Consider the following 21,000-nt stretch of genomic DNA (forward strand, 5'->3'; position numbering starts at 1 on the left):
GGGACCTGCGGAGGGTTAGTAGGGACCCAAGGTTCCAGAGCATGAGTCCTCCTACCTTCCAGGTCGGCTCATGTCGCTAGGAGTTAGGGTCAGATTAGGGAAGCAATAGGAGGTGATCTGCTCCCTAATTCTGTCTTCCTGGCCGAGTCGTGACTACCATCTTCTGTCATCGCACGGCTGAGGGTTCTCTCCATCCTCAGCCGTGACAGTTTTCCCCATCCTCAGCCGTGACAGACAAAGGGAGCTGCTGGTCGCTTCCTGCTCCCATTTGGTCATCAATGAAGCATTTTTACACCTAGCCGCAGGAGTTAATGTTATTCTTAGACCCCTAGGGACTATTTTAAGTTTAAGGTAGTTTTCAAGGCTCTGGACTTCCCACCAAGAAACTATCTGTTCCTTGTAGAACAGATAGTTCCTGGCCAGCTCCTTGAAAGCCGCCTTAAAAGACGGTGTATATTTCTTTTGACAGTAGTTCTTATCAGAAAAAACTCCTTGGCCTCAGTCAGCCAGGTATCAGAGTTAAAGCCTGTACTTAGAAATCCTGCCATATCCATGGAGCAATATACTTAAATGTATCAATTACCTCAATACAAAAAATTATATGTAGAGGTATCTCATCTTACACCAATTACTATTGCACTATTTCACAGTGGACTGGGTATATCAATAAAACATAACTTTAACTAGTTACAATTAAAAATAAAGCAATTTACATAACATGCTCAAAAGAATATGCAGTGAGAAAACACTAAAATATACATATTTTTCTCTGTCACCTGACCGTAATCAATACCAAAGTAATACATGGACATATCTTACCCCTTCCAGGTGTCTGAGCATGTTATGTAAATTGCTTTATTTTTAATTCTAACTAGTAAAAAAGTTATGTTTTATTGATATACCCAGTCCACTGTGAAAAAGTGCAATAGTAATTGGTGTAAGATGAGATACCTCTACATATTAATTTTTTGTATTGAGGTAATTGATACATTTAAGTATATTGCTCCATGGATATGGCAGGATATTGCTCCATGGATATGGCAGGATTTCTAAGTGCAATAGTAATTGGTGTGAGACGAGATACCTCTACATATTAATTTTTTGTATTGTGGTAATTGATACATTTAAATATTTTGTGCCACACTTGATAAGAGGCATGGCTTAGCTAAGGGTGGTTCAAGATGTCCCAACATGCGCCAAAATTCTAGCACAAACGTTTGGCACAACCAATAGGTGGTGTAAAGTGTCTAAAGATGCACCAAACTTCTCATCTAGCATAAGCCACATTGTTGGCTAAACACAAAGGGGAGATTTAAAACTGGTGTGAAGAAAAGCTTGCTTAGTTGCTCATCACAAAAATGTTTGCACAAGTGTTGTTGAAAATGTCATAAACATGTGGTTTGCAACTTTTTCACGCCAGAAAACTGTTGCATATTTATGATACATTTCCCCCAAGGGTAAATATCACCATAAAGCTGGCATTAATGATGCCTGAAATCTATGCCAGCTATGAGCTGATGTTGATCTCATTCTAGGTTGGAAGATGCACTTCATTTATGACGTGTGCATAATCCATGGGTGTGACTACCATTGTGGCAGACCATGCGACTGCTATGGAGCCCATGGCAAGAGGGGGCACAGACTTAGTTGGGATTACCTCCTCAGGTCTCTACCCTCGAAGGGAACTACTTTTAGCAAATGAGGCAGTGGAAAAAATGGCCCAAGGGTCATTGAAAGGGGTTTAGGAAGAAACCCTTCTGTCCTGTGTGAGGGCCTGGTTTGATCCTTGCTATGGGGCCCTTACTTCTCTATGTATGCCACTGGCCTAGTCATCAATTAAATGTACAGTATCCTCTGGTTGCACAGGGGTATATCAAGATCACTGTAGAAAACGACAGTCTTGGTAAAAGACCCAGCATGTTGCAGTTAATAAGTGTACAAGAAACCCTTCATCCCAAATTTGAAAAAATGTTCAATGGAGGAGGCTGAAGTTGTCAGCAAGTAGAATTCCCCCGACCCCCCCCCCACATATTAGGGGTAATGCCAATTTTTTGTTTGTTGTTAAACTGTTACTGTATTTTGTTTATCTATATTACCTTTATATAAGAAAATACATTTAGTAGAGCCAATTGAACAGTGAATATTACTAAACACTAATATGCAGCAAAGCTGCATGTGCCATATGTTAGTGGTTTTACACTGGACTGCTAGAAAATCTGCTGCATCATTTTATTATGTGCTATTACATAGAAACATAGAATGTGTCGGCAGATAAGAACCCATCTAGTCTGCCCAATATACTGAATACTATGAATAGCCCCTGGCCCTATCTTATATGAAGGATGGCCTTATGCCTATCCCATGTATGCGTAAACTCCTTCACTGTATTTGCAGCTGCCACTTCTGCAGGAAGGCTATTCCATGCATCCACTACTCTCTCAGTAAAGTAATACTTCCTGATATTACTTTTAAACTTTTGCCCCTCTAATTTAAAACTATGTCCTCTTGTAGCAGTTTTTCTTCTTTTAAAATATTCTCTCCTCTTTTACCTTGTTGATTCCCTTTATGTATTTAAAAGTTTCTATCATATCCCCTCTGTCTCGTCTTTCTTCCAAGCTATACATGTTAAGGTCCTTTAATCTTTCCTGGTAAGTTTTATCCTGCAATTCATGTACCAGTTTAGTAGCTCTTCTCTGAACTCTCTCCAAAGTATCAATATCCTTCTGGAGATATGGTCTCCAGTACTGAGCACAATACTCCAAATGAGGTCTCACTAGTGCTCTGTAGAGTGGCATGAGCACCTCCCTCTTTCTACTGGTAATTCCTCTCCCTATACACCCCAGCATTCTGCTAGCATGTCCTGCTGCTCTATGACATTGTCTGCCTACCTTTAAGTCTTATGAAATAATGACCCCTAAATCCCTTTCCTCAGATACTGAGTTTAGGACTGTATCACTGATTTTATATTCTGCTCTTGGGTTTTTACGCCTCAGGTGCATTATCTTGCACTTATCAACATGAAATTTTAGTTGCCAGATTTTTGACCATTCCTCTAGTTTTCCTAAATCCTTTTCCATTTGGTGTATCCCTGAGGTACCCCACTGGTAACAAGACCATGGTCTGAATTTACTCCATTGACTACAACCCTCTATTGCCTGTCCCTCAGCCACTGCCTAATCCATTCAACAATATGGGAGTCCAAGCCCAAAGACTCAAATTTATGGATAAGCCTTCTATGTGGGACAGTATGAAAAGCCTTACTAAAGTCTAAATAAGCGATGTCTAATGCACCTCCGCCATCTATTTTTTTAGTCACCCAATCAAACAAAAACAATAAGATTAGTTTGACATGATCTCCCTTAAGTAAACCCATGCTGTTTTTCATCTTTCAATCCATGGGATTTTAGATGTTTCACAATCCTCTCCTTGAGTATGGTTTCCATTAATTTCCCCACTATTGATGTCAGGCTTACTGGTCTATAGTTGCCCGATTTCTCCCTACTACCTTTCTTGTGAATGGGCACAACATTTGCTAATTTCCAATCTTCTGGGACAACTCCTGTTACCAGTGATTGGTTAAATAAATCTGTTATTGGTTTTGCCAATTCACTGCTGAGCTCTTTTAATAGCTTTGGGTGTATCCAATCAGGCCCCTGTAACTTATTTGTATTAATTTTAGACAGCTGACTTAGAACCTCTTCCTCTGTAAAGACACATGCATCAAAAGATTTATTAGTCCTTTTCCTTAATTTTCCTTTGTAAACACTGAACAGAGGTATTCAGGCAGTCAGCTAGTTCTTTATCTTCTTCCATATACCTTCCTTATTTTGTTTTTAATTTGGTAATTACTTGTTTTAGTTTCCTTTTTTCATTTATGTGTCTGAAGAATGTCTTATCGCCTTTTTTCACTGACTGAGCTAATTTCTCTTCTGCCTGCGCTTTAGAAACACTTAACTTGTTTGGCCTTGTTTTTTATAATTATTAAATGCTATCTTTTTGTTTTTAAGAACTTTGGCCACTTTTGCTGAGTACCACAGTGGTCTCTTCCTTTTTTTTTGCTTTTACTGACAAGCCTAATGCAATTTTCTGTTGCCTTCAATAGTGCCACTTTTATGTAGTTCCATTTCTCCTGGACTCCATAGAAACTGTTCCAATCTGATAGGGACTCGTATACCACTAATCTAATTTTAGAAAAGTTTGTTTTTCTAAAATCTAAAACTTTTGTTTTTGTGTGGTGTGAATCAGTCACTGTACTTAGTAAACCACACTGACTGGTGATCACTAGATCCCAAGCTTTCCCCTACAGTAATATCAGATACCAAATTCCCATGTGTGAATACTAAATCTAAAATGGCCTCCTTCCAGGTTGGCCCCTCAACTATAACCCCAGTAGGGAATTTAGAATATCTGTACTCCTGGCAGAACTACCTATTTTGGTTTTCCAGTATACATCAGGAAGATTGAAGTCTCCCATAATGATAACTTCCCCCTTCAATGTCATTTTAGCCATTTCCTCTACTAGTAGATCATCTAATTCTTTGACTTCGCTAGGTGGTCTATATATCACACCTACACAAGTTACCTTATGATTATCAAGCTGCAAGGTAACCCAAACTGACTAAATTGGTCTCGCCAACTTGTATTAAAATTAGATTTTATGCTATCTTTCACATACAGGGCCACCCCTCCCCATTCATGCCTGCTCTGTCTTTCCTATATAGAGAGAACTCTGGTATTGTTATATCCCAGTCATTACTCCCCTTGAACCATGTCTCAGTAACAGACACTAAATCTATATTCTCAGATGCCATTATAGCCTCAAGTTCATTGATCTTATTCCCTAAACTGCGAGCATTTGTAGACAAGACTCTGAGCTTGTCATTTCTCAACCTATGTGCTACTGGCATCTTCTGGCATTGTTCCGGGGGGCAGTCGGACTTCTGGATTGTGACTCTTTTGCCCCACTTTCCTAGTTTAAATGCTCCTTAGCAAATACTTTGAACTGTTTACTGAGGACATTCGTTCCTTTGAGAGAAAGATGCAAACCATCTTTCTTGTACAGTTCTTTTCCATTTCAACGAGAGCTAACATGAGACACAAAGCCAAACCCTTGGTTCAGACACCATTCACCAAGCCACACATTGAATTCCTTAATGCGCATCTTCCTGTCATGCTAAAGGTTAAGCACAGGCAAAACTGCAGAGAGTGAAACAGTTGATGCAACCTCTCATATATCATTTCCAAGGGAGTGAAAAGCTTCCTTCACCTTTGAAACCTCATTGCAAGCCAGATCATTTGTCCCAAGATGGACAATGACATCCACCTCCATTTCCTGCTTTGCTTGCCTAACAATATTAAGGATCCGTTGTCTATCCCTGCTAGCGGTAGCACCAGGGAGACATCTCACAACACCATTTTCCTCAAACTTCACACCTCTTATTATGGAATCGCCCACCAACAGCTGCTTACCATCAGTCCTCACTTTCTCCTTTTTGTCTTTGGCTGCAGTCTTGCATACTTTAGGCATGGGAGATGATTGTTTCTCACCCACTGTGCTTGAGCCATCCTCCATGTTGCTCTTGCACTCTGAAAGTGCTGTAAATGAATTATGGAGAGCTACAGACTGTGGGACATGTCTTCTATCAACAACTCTAAGTCTACCAGAACCTGCAGTAACCCATCTTTCATTTCTAGGGGGCCTCTATGGCAGTGGCGTTGCAATGTTCTCAGCCTGAGTTTGTTTAACGGTTAATTTACAAATCTCAGATTTCAAAAATGCAATTTCCTGCTGCATTATGGAGAGCTGTCTACAGATCAGACAGCATCCAAACCTCCGAAGAGTGGAACCTGAAATAAAAGCACAACAATTCCTGCACAGAACCAGGTCTGCCATTCTAAAAAGGAGAAATATTTTTAAACAAACAAATTTTACTTTTTTAGATTCTATTCACCTCAAGATTACCTCCTGAGTATCTCCAATGCACTTATAAAAATCAGCACTTGGAAAATCAGCAAGCTATAATTAGGCAAGCTAATACTTTGTGGCTATATATACACACACTCCTACAAAAGCTCCTCCCCCAACAACAAATTTAACACCTTAATCACCTATGCTCATTTGCAATCAGACAATAGTGATAACCTGTCTAACAAATTCCTTACCTGTTTTGAAACAGTGTCTGAGTATCCACCAGAAACACCACTGAAGTTCTGATACAGTGGAAGATCTCTAAGTTATTCTCCTGAATATCTCCAATGCACTTATAAAAATCAGCACTTCATTGAGTTGACTATTGTGTATTCATGGAGCTCAATTAACTCAAAAAAGACCAAAAAGGTCCTTTGCCTCTATCTGTCTGGTATACATTTGTATATTGCAAAAACAATTGGAATAGCTAGTAGATTACACTAATCCATACAGAGGTATGCAGTGAAAAAACATAACACAGCCATAAAAAAAAACTTCCAGCTTGTAAATATCTTTTCTCTTCTAATACAAATATATAAACAGAGTTTGGATCTGCACTACTCAATCACAATTGGGTTAGTGCTAGCGAAATGACCCGGTAATCAATTCATCAAGTAAAGGAAGATCGCTGCACGCCAGTGATATGTTGTAAATAAGGATGTCATTTATTTTACTTCACAAAGACATCAAGAGTTTTTGATCCAGACATATGTATAATTAATATTCCACAATAAATCACTGAACGTTTCTGACCGAATGGACCTTCCTCAGCGGTGTGACTTGTGGTGTCTGTATTCTAATAAAATATGGCACCTGAGAATACATCCTCCATGGTCCTTGTTTAAAGTGCAAGGGCCAATAAATGGCTCCATCACAAGATCACTGAGATCAAGTAGTGTCAGTCATTGTATCTGGCATAGTCGGAAAGGTCTGCAGCACCGGTAGGACCCATGGACTAAAATGGGACCTGGTCTATTTGTTTCTGGCAATAGTGTCGGGATTCAGCCAGAGAAAAACTGATGCATGCAGCTGTTTTTGTCCAGCCGAATCCCCGTCAGGCCCTATTATAGTCTAAGGGCTCTGGTGGAGAAAGGCAGTATTCGGCTATGCCGGATATGATGAACTTAGGCAGGCTGTTCCTCTGCCGGAACAGCATGGCAGAAGAATTTTACGTTAGTGTGAAATTAGCCTTAAATTATTCAGGCCCCGTCTAAAAAAATTACGGCCAGGCAGATTATTGGGAACAAACGTTATTACAAATAATCGTTCCCAATACTTTACCCATGTAAAGATGCAGCCAATCACCCGAGCAAAACAATCGTTCATCCGATTGAATGATCTTTCATGCAGCATTAAATCATCATTTCTGAGCAGCAGATTGTGCTGTGTGAACAGCGATCTGCTGACCAAACGCAATAAATCTGTATGAGGGCAAGAGAAAGCAGTAGCCATAGCTCATCCCCATACGGCGGAGGGGATCGCCGCATGTAACTGGAGCTCTTGATCTCCATTGAGGAGCAGTTATTGGGAAGAAACCGCCCCTTCCTGACAATTGTCTGCTCGCTCAGCACGTCTGAATGTGCCTTCAGTGAGTCCAAAAAACTTGTTAACAATGGGGATACCTTGTCTTTCTCCAGAGTTTGATTAGAGAGCTACGATTAAACCAGCCCCAAATAGCTGAACTGTAAATTCTTGTCTCTACATAAAAAAATTGAGCCATTCTGACGTCTATGAGGATAGTAGGATTAAGCAGGACTATATAACTATTTATTTTAAATATTGCACACATGACTGGCTGATATCAGGTTCATAATTGCTCTTCTTCACATCCATCAGCCCCACGAACAGGACAGCTGTACATTCTGTCAGTTTCCTCTCATGTTTCCATAGAAAAGGTTCTCGGATTCATTAGTGAATCAAATCCAAATTTCAGTCCCAAAGGAAAGATTATTATTACATTCAGCAGGAAAATGTGCTCTAACATGCTGATTTCATTACACGGCTTGAAAGAAGGAGGGAAGGTCAAGCAATCCAGTCATTTCAAGAATTCTCAAAAAGGCAGAATGCAAAATATCAGGTTATCAGAAATATATCAGAAAGCGCAGATTTTTCCTTATAGCAGACAAGTGAAGTACAAGCCAAGTACATTTACATGACACCTAGAGCTCTGGAGAAACACTGTGCCGCACTCTTTGGGCACCAGCCATTAGTTCCACTTCACAAAAGGGGCAGGATGATTTTGACCATTTTTGTTGGACCCTGAATGGGACCTTATAAAAGCCACATGATTTGTGAATCAAAACGTTGACAAGTAAGTAGGGATGAGCGAATTTCATTATGTAATTTGTTTTCGGTTCAGGTTGTGGTATAATGTGAATTGTGGTATGGATTCCGTTACCACGGACCATAAAGCAATTCCATGACGGAATGCATAACGGAATGCCTTTAGAGGCATTCTGTTATTTATTCTGTCATAATACGGCAAATAAAATATGTCCGTATTTTAAAAAAGCAGCGTAAAATACTTTCATCAATTTTTGGGATGGAATACGTCCATTGAAGTCTGCAGATTTTAAATACTGATGCATCCATACATTGTCTCTATTGCATCGGTCAGTAGGCCATCAGCATTTTGACTGTATGGCACCCATTTCTGCTTAGAAGACAACCCATGAGGGGTGTACTAATGACATACTGATGTCAAACTAACGTCATACTCATATTCTTCCGTCATACTAATGATATACTGATGCAGTTTTGCTTGTAATACATCTGTAATGCAGGTGACATAAACCAATACACCAAGGTGAAACAGCCCAAACTGTAATTTACCAACATATTGTTAAAGGGGTTGTCTAGCCTCAGTAATGGCCTATCCTCAGCTAGCTGAATGGCAGAGGTTCACCACCCCGCCCCAGCCAGTCAGCTGTTCTGTGTAGCGCCAGAACATTGTCAGGATTGTAGTGGAGAGCGCTCGTCTTTGTAGTCAATGGGAGCAGCGCTGCGGTTTGTTCTGCGATTTCCAGAGATGGAGCTACACAGAATTACTAATCATCAGGGGGCGCGGGGTGCCATATCCCCGCAGATCAGCCAGTGATGGCCTATACCGAGGACAGGACATCACTTATAAAAGGCCTGACAACTTCTTTAATACTTCAAAGAATAATCTATGACAAAGAGCAAAATGGCCAAATCATCAAGTAATACTCTCAAGCACTATCTGATCCACAAACGTATGAAGCCGCTTTATTTAGCTTATCAGTACATATTCTGGATCAGAAGGAATTCCAGTGCTTCTCCTATTTAGATCAATCATACAACTACAGTGGTGTTTTAAGATTGCTGGTGTCCTCACAATCTGGAGCCGTGGTGATCACCTGATGGCCACTGTTCAGATTGTGAAGACACCAACGATGTCTAGCTTTCTATTTATAAAGGATTTGTCATACTGAAGCTGACCCTCTGTCCCCTTATATAAGTCAAAGGCAGATTTGCCTTTTTAACTTTAAACATATTACATTTTCAGTGACCCATATGGATGTGAAAGTGGGAAAACGCACATATGGTGCTGCTGGCTCTGGGATTTGTCACTGGTAGGCTTTTCTAGTTGTATATTCCAAGATGACACCAATACGTTTGTCATACTCAGTGCTACAGGAAAGGGTGACTTGAATGATAACCTCGAACATCCATTAACAGGAAAGGATTTTTATAGCCTCCTAAATTCTGTGGGAACATTGCCTGTTGATGCATCCATATCAGCATGTAATTTACTAAACTTTGTTGGTACATATAATAAATATCTGTTTTAGGGCTAATTCACACTACTGTCCACGGTCCGGGAAACATGGTATGTGTGTCGGCCACAACTTCTGGACCACAGCTGACTGTATAGTGTCTCTATTTTACAGTCGCGGCTCTGTTGTACTGTTCTCTCTTCAAACAGCTGATTGGTGGGGCTGCCAGCAGTCAGACCCCAAACAAATTAGATACTGATGTCCTATATTGATGGACAGGTCAACCCCTTTATGGACATGCAGACAACCACTTTAATATCTTCTTTTACAGTGTTCAGTACACATGGTAAAACAATCTACTATATTCCAAACAGGTAATAGAAAAATGAAACAGCTATTTCCCATTCCAGCTGACTCATTACAAGCTCCTCTACAGAGATAGCCCCTCATACTGTATCTCAAGGCAACAAAGCATGTAATGTCCAAAGAAATTCCCATGTTATTAACCTAAGTGCAGATGCCTCCTATAAATATACTGTCGTGGCATAGTTCAGGCACTAAAAGCAATGCTTGAAGCAGGAGGAATTTAGCAGCTCAGTGGTCTGAAAACCGTCATTCACAGTTTCAGAAAACCTAGGTTATCAGAGAGCATGCTGAAGATTAGCCCCTCTCTTGTCCAGTTAGCCACTTAAATAAACATATTAAAAATAGCCATTGCACCTTAAGGCCAACTGACTTGGCACTGTAATCTTGTAACATAATATGACGGGTTGGGTTCTCCCCGACAGGCATGACATCACCCAGGCCAAGTAATCACTCACAGTATGCCCTCTTCACAGCAAGGAGTTTTTTCTAAATAAAGAATGCCAGCACCCTCCTTTGCTCTTTTTTGGATGTGGGTTGCTGTATGGAAAAAATGACCCACACCTATAAGAAAGTGGACTTGATTTCCTATTACTGAAAATCTTGAGTTTGCAAGGATTACCTAAATGGATTTTGACATTCAGAATAATATCCAACAATTGCTAGAAACTACACAACTCCAAAGACACTACAGCAAACAAACCGGACAGATATGGGTACATGGTAAATATTCAATGTTTTCCAAATAAATTATACAATATACACAGGAGATCAAATCAAGTAGAAGAGAAACCATAGTAGATGTTCATGTACTTTAGTCTTTAATAAAAGAAGATTTGCAAACCTAGTATACAAACTATAATAATGGTGTGCACAACCAATAAAAAAAATGTTTTCTTCAATTGAACTGCATTTCTAATTAAGCAAATATGGACCCTCAAGTCCAGAGGTCCGGATCACTCTTTCTGGTCTGATTTACAACGTGTATCAGAGACCAGGTGAGGAACCCCATGTGGCCAGCATCATAACCTCTGGATCACCAGCGATGTATTATAATTACAGGACTAGCAGGGAGGTACCGAACAAAATAGCTTCAGCGCTAGCAGCAGTTTCAGCCTGTTGAACCCTTCATGCATTTGACAGTAATTTCAAAAACAAGACAATCTGGACGGGGTGTTTCAGCTGTAGCAACCCCTCCCCCCCCCCCCCCCCCCATTCACAAAATTCAGTTTAGCCCCTGATCAGGAGTGCCATGTCATGCATGTTATTAAACCAGAGACTCATCCAAAAGGAAAAGCGGCCCATCTGTAGACCGCTATTTCAGTGTTTTTCTCTTGTAAGTACCGGATAGGGTGCTGATTGGCAGAATGAAATTCCTTGGACGCAGCTTGAGGGGAAGGAATACCGATTCCTTGTGAAGAGACCTAGTGGGTGTACAGAGACTAATTTCTCAAATAATAGGGCTACTTTTGGATTAGTCTCTGGTTTTGCAGATACGAGGGATACAAAACTCTACGTTCTATGGAGCATCGCCTGAAAATCCTTAAAAGGGGCAATCGTAAAAACCATAGGAGGACATTTATTACGACAGGTATTGTATATACTGGTCTTAATCTAATGTGCACTGGGGTGTAAGATCTACCAAATTCATTTTATTTATTTTTTGTGGGGGGGAAACCTTTTATAACATCACTAAGCATTAGTGTAGTACATTGAAAGCCCTTACCTCTTTATTCTGAATGAACTGTAGCCTAATCGCTGGACTAAGATGGTGTATGCTTTGTCAGCCGGAAGTGAGTATTTCTATGCAGGTCTAGGACCGTCACATCATGGCTCTCACAGACCTGCATAAAGAATCTAATTTCTGTCTGACATAGCAGATGCTGTGTCAGTACAACCTTCAGACTGCAGGTCACTTAATCCTGCAACGTGGAGAACTGAGTCATTTTATGCAGAATTAGGAGGGAAGTAAGGCCTTTCAATGTACTCTCTGAATCTTTCACAATGTTGTAAATGTGGACCCCAATAAAGAAAATAAATTGGAGTGCTTCTTCAAAGGGCATCTGTATCTGTTTGTACCTATCAAACTGGCTGACCTGTTACATGTGCTCTTGGCAGCTGAAGACATCTGTGTTGGTCCCATGTTCATATGTGCCACATTGCTGAGAAAAATGAAATTTTTATTGATGCAAATGAGCCTCTAGGAGCAACAGGGCATTGCTGTTACACCTAGAGGCTCAGCTCTCTCTGCAAATGCTGCACCTGCTTCACTTTGATCGACAGGAACAGGCATTGAAAATGTTATCACACCTGGCCCTGTCAATGAAAGTGCAGAGAACGCAACAGTTGCAGAGAGAGAGAGAGAGAGAGAGAGAGAGAGAGAGAGCGAGCTGAGCCTCTAGATGTAATGGTAACCCCCCTAGAGACTCATTTGTACATATTTAAACTTCATTTTTCTCAGCAATGCGGGCACATATGAACATGGGACCAGCACAGACGCCTTCATCTGCCAAGTGCACATGTAACAGGTCAGAAAACTGCTGACAGATGCCCTTTAAGAGGAGCATATCTCTAAATAAATTTGGTGCATTATTGGTTATACAGCATGTGCATCACAAAAGGAAATCTACACCAATTTCTGGTGTAAATTACAGTAAATCTGTTGGGTTGTGGGAGGCATCGCTCCTCCCATTTAAACCCACCAACAGTTCTCATTAGTTCTAAAACCATGTAAGATGGCAAAAAGTAATGATTTTTTTTCACAAAAATAGCTTGTGTCAAAACTTGTGACTTGTGACAAAACAGAAGCAACACCCTTGATAAACTCCTTCATTGTTCTCAAAAGCAAGTTATAAATTAGAGATTTTCAGAATTTCTAATTCAGAAAGACCTGGTGTTGTTTCAGAAGGAGAGACCCATCATTTTGTGCCCCTCCACCAATTAATGTAATTATGTGGGGTTCTGGATAATAATTACAAGGACACATTGGCAATATACAATATTTCCTTCTAAAATATAGGGGGGGGGGGGGGGGGGGGAGGGAGCAGACCAGAAGTCATAATAAGATTGAATTCATACCCATGCGAATGGAAGTTTAAATGGATTTTCAGTTGCGTAAATTTTCATAACAAATCTGCCGTGCGTGAACTCACTAACATTTTTTTTTGTGTTGGTTTTTATGAAGCACTTCTCAGATAATTTAATGTTTAAAATGATACTCTAGGCAATTCACCTCTTAGCTTTTTACTGTAAGATTTGGTCTGCCGTGATACAAAAAAAAATTATATTCAGTTATACAGCTGATGAAACGGCTTTCCATATGAGCAAAACAGGAGATTCCAACATGAATGGTTGATATACAGTATTTCTTTCATACATAGAACCAGCGTGGTAAGTATTGTAGTGAAATTAATAATTTGCATTCAGGATCCAAAGCAGCAAACATTTTATGATTAGCACAGAAGAGATCTAATAAGAGACCATGATGGCAATGAGAAAAAACAAGGGCCTGGAGTCATCCTTAAAGTGCTTTAGCATTGATGAGGCCATTGCTTGCCACGGTAGCAGAATACACAGGCTATTACCCACAGGTAGAGGTGGGATGAATCAAATTTTTTTACGAATCTGAATCCGAATAGGTTCTCGAATATATAACAAATCTTTCGAATCTTGAATCCTACGAATCCTGTACATAAGAAGTGTGTGAACGGTATTAGAAACCAAATGATCTGTGGATGACACACTATTATGGGGGATCTGTGAATGACCCGGTTATGGGGGATCTGTGGCTGGTGCTGTTATGGGAGGGATCTGTGGATGACACTGTTATGGGAGGGATCTGTGGATGACACTGTTATGGGAGGGATCTGTGGATGACACTGTTATGGGAGGGATCTGTGGATGACACTGTTATGGGAGGGATCTGTGGATGACACTGTTATGGGAGGATCTGTGGATGACACTGTTATGGGAGGGATCTGTGGATGACACTGTTATGGGAGGGATCTGTGGATGACACTGTTATGGGAGGGATCTGTGGATGACACTGTTATGGGAGGGATCTGTGGATGACACTGTTATGGGAGGGATCTGTGGATGACACTGTTATGGGAGGGATCTGTGGATGACACTGTTATGGGAGGGATCTGTGGATGGCACTGTTATGGGAGGGGGATCTGTGGATGACCATGCTATGGGGGGGGGTATCTATGGATGACACTATATAGCATCTTATGCTATATGTGTCATCCACATATCCTCCCCATAACAGCGCCATCCACAGATCCCCCTCCCCATAACAGCGCCATCCACAGATCCCCCCCATAACAGTGCCATCCACAAATCCCCCTCCTCATAACAGCCTCGGCCCAGCAGTAACTTTTACTTTAACTTTAAATCAGGTTCAGTGCATTTTTATTACCTTACAATGAATCTCCAGTAACAGGCAGAGCGGGTGGCGGCGTAACATCACTCACGTGACGTGCCTGCTCCGCCCACTGTATGAATGAAACAGGCGGAGCAGGTGCGTCACGTGAGTAAGTGACGTTATGCCGCTGCCCGCTCTGCCTGTTACTGGAGGGTCATTGTAAGGTAATAAAGATGCGCTGATTTAAAGTTAAAGTAAACAGCCCGCATAGCAACGAATCGGCCGATTATTTGATAACGGGATTCGTCGACAACGAATCCCGTTATTGAACGTTGGGATTCGAGTCCATGAATCACACGAATCCAGGAAGATTTTAGGGATTCATGGATTCGTCGTCCCACCTCTACCCACAGGCTAGCAAGAAGGCCGTAAGATATGAGAATTGTCTGTGATATCCTTAAGCTGCCCATACACATTTACCAGCTGTTGGTAGAGTGATCATTCAGCAGACAACCATCTCTCCCGACTCCTCCTTTGCTTCCTTATACACATAAATGTTCAGCTCGGCTGAAAGTATATGTGTATTCTATGGGGACAGCTTATCTCCAAGGAGAACAATAGGATAGGGTTAAAATATTGATTTTGCCTGATCCTCGTCTACCCGTCCCCGACATTAGTGTGTGCCGGCCAGCAAATCGCTTACATTAATAGCATCATTATTACAGAATTAACTCCTCTAATATATAAGCTCAAGTACATTCAGATGTCAACATACAGACTGTAACTAAAACTTAAACATTTAGAACATGTATAGAAAGGTCATGGCATGTTTTTCTTGGCAATAATTAGTGATATTTTAGTGACACTGTACAGTATGTATTATGGGGAAAGCTGTCTGACTCCCATGGCAGTGGCCTTCAGGGCTTGTCTCTTTCTCTTACTGAATAGTGCGTCTGCTGACCTACGTAGCAGTTCTTCCCTTGCTCCTGCATCACTCCTCAATTCTGTAGCTTCATTATTCTGTAGTTTTGGAGTGACAACCCCTGAAAAACTGTAATGGCAACCAGTGATGGTCGCTAGAGAAGAAATATAGCTCTTAACAACTAGATGAAAGGAGACATCTCAAAGTCTCATTTACTGATTGTTAACCCAGCTCCCCGTACCTGCGATTCTGTCCCCGCACGCAGGTATGAGAGCCGGGCTTCTTCACGCCTCCCCGCTGCTGCACGCTAGGCAGCAGGGTTCTTAGCTGTGGTCTGCACTCCTGTCACCAGCATCTCCCTCTTGGCTTTGAGCAGATCTTGCACAGTTCCTTGTGTTTATTTAGGGTGTGTCTCTCCTCCCTCCCATCTTTCCCAGCCCATGGCTGGTCTGCAGGAGGCATTTAAAGGTGCCTCCTTCTACAGGCGCCTTTCTAAGGGCACCTGAGCAACTTAGGTTCCTAGCTAGTCTAGTTTCCTGTTTGAACTAAGGTGTTCTGTTGGTTCTGCTCATTCTCTGTACCGGACTTTGGATTACGTATTACGACTTTGCCTGATTGCCGCCTGCCCTGACCCTGATCTACGTTTACAGACTTTGCCTCACTGCAGCCTGCCCTGACGTCTGCCTTCGTACCCTGACTACACCTCCGTCTGATCAGAAACTAATCACTTTCGCTTGAGAAAGTCTCTCCTCACCATCAGAGGTAATGTGTGAAGAACGAGGGGTTTTCTCAAACATTGCCCTCAGAGGGACACAGATAAAGCAGAACACAGCACACCATGCTTCACTGTGCTTGTGCTGAAGCAGTCCAGCCAGGCCTGCGTGACTCTTCAGGAGACCAGTAACGCCCAGATGACTCTTGGGCTGATTTACATACAGAGTGCGCTATTTTATAACTAATGCAAAAAATGCTGCAAAAAAACAAGCCTCTAATGTCAGCGCCATTAGCTGTATTAAGGTTAATAAAAAGGATACAGCGGCTCACTACTACTTCGTATGGATAGGTGCTCACCCTCAAGTCCTACCCTCAGGACCAGGAAAATTGGTGTAACGTAAATGTATAGATGAGGGGGCACACTCACAAGGAAAACACTATTGGATGATGTAAATTAAATTAAATAAAATAAAAACAAACCCCTAAAATACACATAAAACATACATCAAAAATTCTGAATATGCAATATGCAGCAATCAAATGCAATGAATAACAGCAAATAGCACCAATGTCCCACTTGTAATTCTAGGTAAAGGGATCGCTGCCGTATTGTTAGGTATCTGACACACACTATGATGGTAAGATAACCTATAATGTTCCAATTGGAAATTGATGGAGACGTCTAAATTGTTGGTAATCAGTGTCCCTCACTGTAGATACAGCAATGAAACCCCTTAGGGTGATGTTAGAAAGCCCGCACCGTGCTGCAGCTATGGTGCTGTGGCTCTGGACAATATTCCAACTGGAAATCAGGTATAGATGTCTTAATGTTGAAGTCCTGTGCCTTTAGATACGTATGGCACTGCATCCACTTGGGGTGCTAATGGTGACTCGGATCAAAAGTCAAAGTCCGATATTAGAATTATACAGAGATGCGTGTACACGCGTTTCGAGGTCTTACACCTCTTCCTCAGTGGCCACCGAGTGAGTGGATTCTCACTCCTTAAATATCGTATTGTTCCACCCATCAATTAGCTCTCTTGTGCTTATTCTAATGCATGGGGTGGATTTAGTTGCTGTTTTTCTTCCATCGTAATATAAAATAGCACAATTTAAATGACATTCACAGTAATGAATATAATAAAAATATAAATATTACCATATATCTTAAAACATACTTAAACTGTTCTATGGGTAATCTGCATAATCAGGACTTAATTTTTAAGAAAACCGCATTAGAACCGCATCAATGTGAATTGCGTCTCACATGCGGTTTTCATATTTTTATATCCAGCAGGATCCAATAGTCCCTTTTAAGGTCAATGGACCCAAAAACGCATCAATCTGTGTTGTTATTTGGTGCGTCTTTATGCTTCCTTATTCTTATTTCATCAGTGCACTCATTTTTAAGGGGTAGTATCTAGGGGAAGCTGTCCGGTGGGGAGGGGAAACCACAGTGTCCATAATTGGCAAAACTGTGGTGTCTCTTCCCCACCAAACAGCCCACCCCCATTCACAGGAATCCGAATACTTCCATCTCCGCATTGAGCCCCCTTGGGACGATGGTATCATATTCAAAAATTCTGCGGGATTCCTGTCTCGACATGTGCGCAATGTGGTTTCCTCCTCTCCACATTTTTTGACCCTTTCTATAGCTGTAAATTTGAGGCTGGTTGGATCACAATTGTGTTGGGTCTTAAAATGTTTCGACAGGGAATGTGTTTCTAAACCTTTCTTTATGTTTGCCACATGTTCAGCTACCCTCTTTTTGAATGTCCTTTTCGTTCTCCCTATGTATTGTTTCCTACATCCACATTCCAGCAGGTATATCACGTCCGTGGAATCACAGGTCAAGCATTCTTGTATTTCTACACTAAATTAATTTACTGTAGATGTTACCCTGGTTGTTTTTTTGGGGAAGCTGGTGATTTTGCAGTTAGTGCATCTTCCACATTTGAAGAATCCGTTAGTTATCAGCCAATTCTTTTTTTGATTTTGTTGTTGTTGATTGTTCATTTTAATTTTTACAGTTGGGGCTACTTTACCTGCTAAGTTGTTGGCCCTTGTGTATGTTATTTTTGGTACATCACTTAATAGTGGGCCAATTAATTTATCATTTAGCAGGTGTTCCCAATGCTTTCGGATGCTTCTTTCTATCATTCTATGTTGGGAACTAAATGGAAGAATGATTCTTACTTTTTCATCCTGTGGTTGTGATGGACCTACCTCAAAGAAACTTTTCCTTTCCATCTTTTTTACTTTCTCTAGTGATTTCTCTATAATCTGGATTGGATAGTCTCTTTCTACAAATTGTTGTTTCAGGCCAGCGGCCTCTTCATCAAACTTGCTATCAACCGTACAGTTTCGCTTCAGTCTGCGAAACTGGCTGGTTGGTATGTTGGTCAGCCATCGAGGAAGATGGCAACTAGCAAATCTGATGAAGCTGTTTTTGGCCACTGGCTTGAAAAAGGTATTACATTGTAGCTGATTACCCTTGATCCATATTTCCAAATCCAAGAATTCAACTTTCTCTTTGCTGATAGTTGGACTGAATATCAGATTGTTATCATTTTTATTTATATCACTGAGAAATGAATTGAGGGATTCAGTTGTATTGCACCAAATGAACAGAATATCATCAATGTACCGCCGCCACAGCACCAGATCCGCCCCCAGCCTGGGCAAGATGACCTCCCTCTCCCATTGGGCCAGAAAAAGGTTGGCATAGCTGGGGGCGAATCTGGTGCCCATGGCGGTACCGGTACTCTGTAGATAAAACTCCTGCTCAAAAGCAAAATAAAAATAAAAAGGGTAACATCTACAGTAAATTCATTTAGTGTAGAAATACAAGAATGCTTGACCTGTGATTCCACGGACGTGATATACCTGCTGGAATGTGGATGTAGGAAACAATACATAGGGAGAACGAAAAGGACACTCAAAAAGAGGGTAGCTGAACATGTGGCAAACATAAAGAAAGGTTTAGAAACACATTCCCTGTCGAAACATTTTAAGACCCAACACAATTGTGATCCAACCAGCCTCAAATTTACAGCTATAGAAAGGGTCAAAAAAATGTGGAGAGGAGGAAACCACATTGCGCACATGTCGAGACAGGAATCCCGCAGAATTTTTGAATATGATACCATCGTCCCAAGGGGGCTCAATGCGGAGATGGAAGTATTCGGATTCCTGTGAATGGGGGTGGGCTGTTTGGTGGGGAAGAGACACCACAGTTTTGCCAATTATGGACACTGTGGTTTCCCCTCCCCACCGGACAGCTTCCCCTAGATACTACCCCTTAAAAATGAGTGCACTGATGAAATAAGTATAAGGAAGCATAAAGACGCACCAAATAACAACACAGATTGACGCGTTTTTGGGTCCATTGACCTTAAAAGGGACTATTGGATCCTGCTGGATATAAAAATATGAAAACCGCATGTGAGACGCAATTCACATTGATGCGGTTCTAATGCGGTTTTCTTAAAAATTAAGTCCTGATTATGCAGATTACCCATAGAACAGTTTAAGTATGTTTTAAGATATATGGTAATATTTATATTTTTATTATATTCATTACTGTGAATGTCATTTAAATTGTGCTATTTTATATTACGATGGAAGAAAAACAGCAACTAAATCCACCCCATGCATTAGAATAAGCACAAGAGAGCTAATTGATGGGTGGAACAATACGATATTTAAGGAGTGAGAATCCACTCACTCGGTGGCCACTGAGGAAGAGGTGTAAGACCTCGAAACGCGTCTGGCATATCAGAGTGAGCGTGGATTCCAAACAACAGACAAAAGAAGTTGGATATCAGCAAGATCGAAAAATACCAGCGATCTAAAAATATCAGCGATTTACCTCCACTATCAAAGTTACAGCCGCACATTGGTGACGTCATATACAAGCGTCTACCCGGAACCCCAGAGAACAGGTCACGTGGGACGCCACAGCTGGCCGTGTACGGCTACCTGGGAGACCAGCGCTGCAGTTCCGCAGCAAGAAGGGGTAAGAATAGGAAGCTACAGCGGCGAGAACCAGTAAGTAACTTGGAGGGTGTACACGCATCTCTGTATAATTCTAATATCGGACTTTGACTTTTGATCCGAGTCACCATTAGCACCCCAAGTGGATGCAGTGCCATACGTATCTAAAGGCACAGGACTTCAACATTAAGACATCTATACCTGATTTCCAGTTGGAATATTGTCCAGAGCCACAGCACCATAGCTGCAGCACGGTGCGGGCTTTCTAACATCACCCTAACATCACAAGGGGTTTCATTGCTGTATCTACAGTGAGGGACACTGATTACCAACAATTTAGACGTCTCCATCAATTTCCAATTGGAACATTATAGGTTATCTTACCATCATAGTGTGTGTCAGATACCTAACAATACGGCAGCGATCCCTTTACCTAGAATTACAAGTGGGACATTGGTGCTATTTGCTGTTATTCATTGCATTTGATTGCTGCATATTGCATATTCAGAATTTTTGATGTATGTTTTATGTGTATTTTAGGGGTTTGTTTTTATTTTATTAAATTTAATTTACATCATCCAATAGTGTTTTCCTTGTGAGTGTGCCCCCTCATCTATACATTTTTGTATTAAGGTTAATGCTTTCTGCTGTGTGATCAGTTTCTGATTGGCCAATAGGGGTATTTAACCACCTCCTGTCCGCCTATAGACTAAAAACGTCCGGGAGGTAGTTCTAAATTTCTGAATGGAGTCCCTGCCTTCTAGATGGCTGTATACACAGCACTCATCGAGCGCTATGCGCTTCCTGTTGCGGCCTGGCGGTCATGTGATCGCCGGGGCCGGGAGAGTGCAGGAGCTGTGAGATCTTTCAGAGACCTGTACAGCCTCTCTGGGGGGGGGGGGGGGGGGGGGGTGTATTTCTCCTGTAACTGGGG

At 41.3% G+C, this 21,000-nt stretch overlaps 1 protein-coding gene across 5 annotated transcripts in view; it reads right to left on the reverse strand.

Moving 5' to 3' along the window:
• RYR3 (ryanodine receptor 3) overlaps positions 1–21,000 on the reverse strand; it is a 684,284-nt gene that overhangs the window by 639,633 nt on the left and 23,651 nt on the right. Inside the window, exon 1 of one of the 5 annotated variants that reach the window (XM_044272380.1) lies at positions 15,598–15,716. The exons of the other annotated variants lie outside the window; for them this stretch is intronic. The gene's annotated coding sequence lies outside the window, so the exon portion shown is untranslated. Of the gene's footprint in view, positions 1–15,597; positions 15,717–21,000 lie in introns of those variants that run through there. 5 annotated transcript variants of the gene reach the window in all.

Source organism: Bufo gargarizans, chromosome 11 (genome assembly GCF_014858855.1).
Source record: "Bufo gargarizans isolate SCDJY-AF-19 chromosome 11, ASM1485885v1, whole genome shotgun sequence".
Classification (NCBI taxonomy): domain Eukaryota; kingdom Metazoa; phylum Chordata; class Amphibia; order Anura; family Bufonidae; genus Bufo; species Bufo gargarizans.